We start from the raw sequence: 8,091 nt of genomic DNA on the forward strand, positions 1-8,091 counted from the left end.
AGAAGGACCACCGGCACCTGGGACCGCCCCCCCCTGGCTGGTGTATAGAGGTGGAAAAAGCCGAGTTATTAGAGATATAGACGTTATAAATTCACTCAAACCACCTGTGTGTTCTTCTGTCATCCATCCATCGTCTTGGACGGCTTCATTCTTCATCTTCATCCACTGTTCACTGGGGAGAAAAGAAGGAATAATGTGTTGATTTTAACATAAACATTCATTAAGTGCGGTGTCACAAAAAAGGACTCTACTGACAGATTACAACTTGTCCAAAATGCAGCAGCCAGAGTTTTAACTAGAACTATAAGATGAGAGAACATATTTACTCCAGTTTTGGCATCACTGCACTGGCTTCCGGTTGTTTTTAGGATTGATTTTAAAATTATTTTACTTGTCTATAAAGCTCTCAATGGTCTCGCACCTTCCTATACCTACATGACTGCCTGCCTAAATATGTCCCAAACCGCCCCCCCTAAGGTCTTCCACTGCCGGCCTGCTCGCTTTGCCTAAAAAAATGGCAACTAAAAAATATACGGGGAAGCAGCTTTTTGCTTCTACGGGCCGTCGGCATGGAACAAGCTCCCACTGTACCTTCGCCAGGCAGCCTCTGTAGACATTTTTAAAGCACAGCTCAAGACCCACTTCTACAACATTGCTTTTAATTGATCTTTTATTTTTATTCTTTGTTATTCATGTCCCCACTGTATTGAATTACTGCTTGTTTTTTTTTAATGTCGTTGCCTTGCTTTTCTTTTATTCTCCATTGTTCTGTAAAGCACCTTTGAGCTGCATTTCATGTCATGAAAGGTGCTGTACAAATAAAGTTTTATTATTATTATTATTATTACAAGCCAACAGGCCATAAATAACCCATTTTGGTGTCAGCATCATGTTGTGCTTTAGCTATTGAAAAATAGCAGATCTACAAGCTCATATCGCGCCACCGAGTGGCGCGATACGAGCTTGTAGGTCTGCTATTTTTGAAAAATCGAAGACACTTTTAGAATCTGATCTCAGGTCAGAATGGGTTAATAATGAAACTGTCAGGATGTAATAGACATTTTTAGAATCTGATCTCAGGTCAGAATGGGATAAAGGAACACACACACAGACTGCTATAAAACAATGCCCACTGTGTGAACAACCTGCCGTTGGAATGCAACGCTCCCAAACTTCCCCAAAAGCCCCCAAAAGCTTCCCATAACAATAATAATAATAATAGTGTCGAAGGCAACTCGTTAAAGTACTTCCCAATCCCATCTAGTCCACAATAAGAAGCACGCATACTTTTAATAAGGCCAACATTGCTAATATGCTAACACCGTTAGTATATAGGCATTAACATATACACCCCCATTGAGGGGCTTAAAATAGCTCCGCCCTAATGTTATGTGTCTTATAGAGATGCTAAAAGGGCTCTTTGGGGTTTGAAAACTAATCTACGAGCAAATCTACTGCCGCGGCCATGTGAATATAAAAGTCCCTCATTATGTGGGTCAAAGGAAACTATTGTTGCCTGCCCCCCCCCCCCCCCCCCCCCCCCTACCCCTACTCCCCCCCCCCCCCCCCCATCACCCCTCTTCCTCCCAACTCCTCTTTTCTCCCCCCCCCCACTAACTGAGCGGGTGGGTGGGTGGGTGGTTGTGGGGAGGAGAAGGGACGGTGTGGGTGGGTGTGTGGGTGGGTGGGTGGTTGTGAGGAGGAGGAGGAGGGGGGACGGGGTGGGTGGTGGGTGGGGTGGGGGGGGGGAGAAGGAGGGACGGGGGACGGGGGGGGGGACATAAAGGCAGCGCAGTAAAAAAAGAAAGACTGACGTGTAGACAAACAAATATAATAACGGAATGAACGAACGGACAGACAGCCCTTGTTGTGCACGTGTCGCAGCTGACTATGGCCCCGCTCCTCTGCAAACGCTCGCGCACGCACACACACACACACACATGCACACACATGCACACACACACACACACACACACACACAAACACACGCACCCACGCACGTACGCAAACACCCAAGACACACATAAACAAATGTAAATGTCACTGAGTGATGAGGAGTGTATTTGGGGGCCAGTGTGCCACACTGCTATAGCCCCGCACTGGCTCCCATGCAGCGCACAAAGATACTTGTTTTGGACAGAGAGAGAGAGAGAGAGAGACACTGGCTGATTATGCTTAACCCATTCTGACCGGGCACCCATTTTGGTGTTGGCATCATGTCGTGCTTTAGCTATTGAAAAATAGCAGATCTACAAGCTCATATCGCGCCACCGAGTGGCGCGATACGAGCTTGTAGGTCTGCTATTTTTGAAAAAAAATCGAAGAACGACTGACATTTTTAGAATCTGATCTCAGGTCAGAATGGGTTCATCAGACCAGCGTGTGTCCAGTGGAAACCTCGTATGAATCTGATCTCATGTCAGAATGGGTTAATGATACTAAATGCTTTATGCTGGGGAATACAGCAGAGCCTGGTACCCTCCGCCCTGCTTCAGTCAAAGCACACAGAACTCACATGTGATAAATGTAATAATAGACAACTTGTGATTTAGAAAGATGACAGATTAAAGTGAAATAAGTCTCTTGAAGGAATCTTAACTAAAGTTCTGTAAAAAGTTCACACTTTTTGTGTGCTCTTGTTGATGGGAGGGGGAGGGGGGGTGCTAATATGGGGACGTTTGCAAAATGATTTGTCATGTAAAGTCACTTTGCCAATCAAATCCATGAACAATGAACTGGAGGTTTTGGCAACGCTTTCTTTCGGTTATAACACAGCCTTTCTGTCAAGTGACACTCTCTCTAAAGGGTGCATGGTTCCCTGCAGAATAAATAAATTGAACACGTGTATATGCCATCTGAATATGAACATGTACAGTCTGCTTACAGTCACAGTGGTAATCATATTAATCCATTAGTCTCGCGTAAACAGACAACTATATTCCACAATCTCCGAATGCTATATATCGAAGTCGAGTCCGGAACTACACCTCCCCCAAATCCCAGAAAAGGAAACTGTCATTTCCGTTTACGAAAATATATTTTAAAATATATCTTTACATTTAAAAAAAATAATAATTTCTATTTCAGCTAAGCAGCAAGCTATATATAATATGCTTAGATGATTTCCATTCATATTAGGATAAATTTGCGACAGGCAACAGTCTGGCCACGCGACACTACACCCCACCGTGGCGTGAACGGCGTGAAAATAGCAGATCTACAAGCTCGTAGCGCGCTACGAGCTTGTAGGTCTGCTATTTTTGAAAAAAATCGAAGAACGACTGACATAGAAGACATTTTTAGAATCTGATCTCAGGTCAGAATGGAAAACTGTCAGGATGTAGAAGACATTTTAGAATCTGATCTCAGGTCAGAATGGGAACACAAAAGCAGTAAACATCCACAAAAGCAGTCGGATGCAAATGTGTCTCAAAAAGCACAGGGAAAGGTTAGCGTATGGAGATGAGAGGTTTCCGTGCCACGGCGACGGTCGGGATCCATTTACACCATTTGAAAGGCCAACACAGTGGCGTGCACAGACATTTAGAGGGGCAGGTGCTCAAGTGAAAAAAAGGGCACCTTGTGCAGCGCATTTTGGTGCGGGAACCCATTTTGGTGCTTTAGCTATTGAAAAATAGCAGATCTACAAGCTCATAGCGCGCCACCGAGTGGCGCGCTATGAGCTTGTAGGTCTGCTGTTTTGTTTTTTAATCGAAGAACCACTGACATAGCTTTAGAATTGTGGGGCCTAAATAATATAGGAGAAGCGTTTTTTATCAAGATTAAAAAAATAATAAAAAAAAATCTTTTTTTAAGAGCAAAATTGCCAAAAGGGCAGGGGTGCTCTAGCACCCCCTAGTGTCTATCTGTGCACGCCACTGCCAACGCATGCAGCGGAGAGGCAGAGCGGCCGGGCCAAAGTCAACAGAGGTGTGTTGCTGATATCTGGAGAGCTGGACAGGGGTCACTATTCAGCCTGTTTCTCCTTCAGAAACAAATTAAGTAGACTGTCAAAATCAACACGGCTTCATTTCATTGTGTTCTGTGTTTTAAATGGTAAATGGTGCATTTATATATAGCGCCTTTATCCAAGGCGCTTTACATAGATTGTGCATTACGTTCACCCATTCACACACACATTCATACACCGATTGCGGCGGAAGCCATGCAAGGTATACCAACCAGGACATCGGGAGCAATTTGGGGTTCAGTGTCTTGCCCATAAGGACACTTCCACATGTAGACAGGAGGAGGAGCCGGGATTCGAACCGCCGACCCATGGATCATTGGACGACCTGCTCTACCTCCTGAGCCACAGTTCTGTGTGTGTGTGTGTGTGTGTGTGTGTGTGTGTGTGTGTGTGTGTGTGTGTGTGTGTGTGTGTGTGTGTGTGTGTGTGTGTGTGTGTGTGTGTGTGTGTGTGTGTGTGTGTGTGTGTGTGTGTGTGTGTGTGTGCGTGCGTGCGTGCGTGTGTGTACGTGCGTGCGCGCGGTATGGCTTCATTTGGCACCGATACTGGAGTACCTGCACAGTGTGTGTGTGTGTGTGTGTGTGTGTGTGTGTGTGTGTGTGTGTGTGTGCGTGCGTGCGTGCATGTGTGTGTGTGTGTGTGCGTACCTGCACAGTATGTATGACTGATTGAAGCATGTGTATAAAAAGAAAAAGTGTATGTGGGTAGTTTGTTCGCCTGTCAGTGCATGCAAGTGTGTACATGTTTTGTCGGTGTGGGGCGGGCGGGCGAGCGTGCACGTGCGCCGTGCGCGTGTGGGTGCTTGAGCCCGTGGTGGGTGTGTGTGTGTGTGTGTGTGTGTGTGTGTGTGTGTGTGTGTGTGTGTACCAAGCTCCTGAATGAACGTGTTGACGGTTTTGTCTGAACCGATCGTTCACTTCCAAACACTGTTTCATTTACAGGATTCAAGCTTCGAAATTAAGTTATGTGTAGTATGATCAAGTAGTAGGGCTTTCATTTTTAGGCTACAAAAATTAAAAAGTTTGAATATTGAGATTAAGAGGTTTACTGTATATGCCCGACAGCAACAACATGATTTAGTATGCGTGCGTGCGTGCGTGCGTGCGTGCGTGCGTGTGTGTGTGTGTGTGTGTGTGTGTCTGCATGTGTTGTGTGCGTGTGTGTGTGTGTGTGTGTGTGTTTTCCAGCCCTCCCCAGTCAGGCCTCCCCGCAGCATTAGTTGGGTTTGGGGTTCTGTCTGTCTGTGTGTGTGTGTGTGTGTGTGTGTGTGTGTGTGTGTGTGTGTGTGTGTGTGTGTGTGTGTGTGTGTGTGTGTGCTGCGTGTTGTCCAGCCCTCCCCAGTCAGGCCCCCCAGCTGCATTAGTTGGGTTTGGGGTGGGGTCTTTGTTTGTGTCTCTCTCTGTGCTGACATCATATGCTGATGGCACCAAATCCCTGTTTCTACCGCACGCAGCACTTTCCATACAAAACACCAATGCACACGCACGCACGCACACACGGTGACACGCACGCTCGCTCACGCACGTACGCACACTGTGAGTAATGCCAACTTGGCCAAAAACAAAAAAAAGCTCTCGCAAACACACACACACGCACACGCACGCGCACGTCGCACACACACACACGCACCAAAAAACAATTTTCTTTACTATTTACTAAAACATTAGAATGTTTATGCCTGACAATATACACACACATAGGGCTTTAACCCATTCTGAACGGGCACCCATTTTGGTGTCAGCATCATGTTATGCTTTAGCTATTGAAAAATAGCAGATCTACAAGCTCATATCGCGCCACCGAGTGGCGCGATACGAGCTTGTAGGTCTTCTATTTTTTTTTTTTATCGAAGAGCGACTGACATTTCTATAGAATCTGATCTCAGGTCAGAATGGGTTCATCAGACCAGTGTGTGTCCGGTGGAAACCTTCGTATGAATCTGATCTCAGGTCAGAATGGATTAATAGTGTTGCTATTGGGCGGAAAACTCTCATCACCATATTCTGCCATTCTGTGTTATTTTCCCCCGTAAATGTACGCCCTGCTACTACCCGATCACACCACGGCGTCACACGGAAGCATCGAAACGAGCAGATCCGCGAGCTCCAAACGCGACGCGACACATATTGATCTTCCACTTTTGACGCTTCTGAATTTGAATCCTGCATGAAAACTAAAGTAACAGTTTAATAACAGAGACGAGTATAATCTATACGCGATAAAATCCTGACTCAGAGAGTGTGTATAAATTAAAAAGAATATGGAAGAAAAACCTGTGTTTGTGAGTGTGCGTGCGCACACCTATAGGTATACACCCACGCGCGCACGCATGCACACGCACACGCACACGCACGCACACACACACAATAGGTAAAATACCTCTCGTTTCCGGTATATTCGCCATGTCTGTATCCAATTACACAGACCACTTTAGACAGAAACCATAACAGAACGCACTTGCGCGACCGATGTGCTAGAAGAAGCTGGATAACACACACACACACACACACACACACACACACGCACGCACGCCACGCGCACACACACACACACCTCTGAGACACGGATAAACGACGAGCGCCTTTGCTAATTAGCGGACTATACGGTCAAACGCGTTGTCATTTACACGTCTGGCCTTTTCACCTGCCTCTCCAGAGCTGTGACATTTAACTGACGTTATCACTCACGGTTCTATATTTGCCTATAAGCTCATGCTGTCAGACTGTGTCTCTGGGTTAAATATTAACCCATAAGGCTTTCTCTGTAGGCTGTGGACACTGAGAGGTGAGCAGGGTTTCATACAGGAGAGGGCAGGTGGATTGATGACTATTATATAGCTTTGTCTGCAGCAAGGTTAGAATAGTTATGGATGTTTCATTATAGTTCAGTTTTAGTTAAGACCAATTTTTTCGAATTCAGCCTTAGTTTTAGTTAGTTTTTAGAGTGGGTTCGCTAGTTTTAGTTCGTTTTTAGAGTGGGTTTGCTAGTTTTAGTTAGTTTTTAGAGTGGGTTTGCTAGTTTTAGTTAGTTTTTAGAGTGGGTTTGCTAGTTTTAGTTAGTTTTTAGAGTGGGTTTGCTCTAGTTTTAGTTAGTTTTTAGAGTGGGTTTGCTAGTTTTAGTTAGTTTTTAGAGTGGGTTTGCTATAGTTTTAGTTAGTTTTTAGAGTGGGTTTGCTATAGTTTTAGTTAGTTTTAGAGTGGGTTTGCTATAGTTTTAGTTAGTTTTTAGAGTGGGTTCACTAGTTTTAGTTAGTTTTTAGAGTGGGTTTGCTAGTTTTAGTTAGTTTTTAGAGTGGGTTTGCTAGTTTTAGTTAGTTTTTAGAGTGGGTTTGCTAGTTTTAGTTAGTTTTTAGAGTGGGTTTGCTATAGTTTTAGTTAGTTTTTAGAGTGGGTTTGCTCTAGTTTTAGTTCGTTTTTAGAGTGGGTTTGCTAGTTTTAGTTCGTTTTTAGAGTGGGTTTGCTATAGTTTTAGTTAGTTTTTAGAGTGGGTTCGCTAGTTTTAGTTAGTTTTTAGAGTGGGTTTGCTATAGTTTTAGTTAGTTTTTAGAGTGGGTTTGCTATAGTTTTAGTTAGTTTTTAGAGTGGGTTTGCTAGTTTTAGTTAGTTTTTAGAGTGGGTTTGCTATAGTTTTAGTTAGTTTTTAGAGTGGGTTCACTAGTTTTAGTTAGTTTTAGAGTGGGTTTGCTATAGTTTTAGTTAGTATTTAGAGTGGGTTTGCTATAGTTTTAGTTAGTTTTTAGAGTGGGTTTGCTCTAGTTTTAGTTCGTTTTTAGAGTGGGTTCGCTAGTTTTAGTTAGTTTTTAGAGTGGGTTTTGCTATAGTTTTAGTTAGTTTTTAGAGTGGGTTTGCTAGTTTTAGTTCGTTTTTAGAGTGGGTTTGCTAGTTTTAGTTCGTTTTTAGAGTGGGTTTGCTAGTTTTAGTTAGTTTTTAGAGTGGGTTCGCTAGTTTTAGTTAGTTTTTAGAGTGGGTTTGCTAGTTTTAGTTCGTTTTTAGAGTGGGTTCGCTAGTTTTAGTTAGTTTTTAGAGTGGGTTTGCTATAGTTTTAGTTAGTTTTTAGAGTGGGTTCACTAGTTTTAGTTAGTTTTTAGAGTGGGTTTGCTAGTTTTAGTTAGTTTTTAGAGT

The sequence above is a fragment of the Protomyctophum parallelum genome (assembly GCF_964188405.1).
Source record: "Protomyctophum parallelum genome assembly, chromosome: 6".
Lineage (NCBI taxonomy): Eukaryota > Metazoa > Chordata > Actinopteri > Myctophiformes > Myctophidae > Protomyctophum > Protomyctophum parallelum.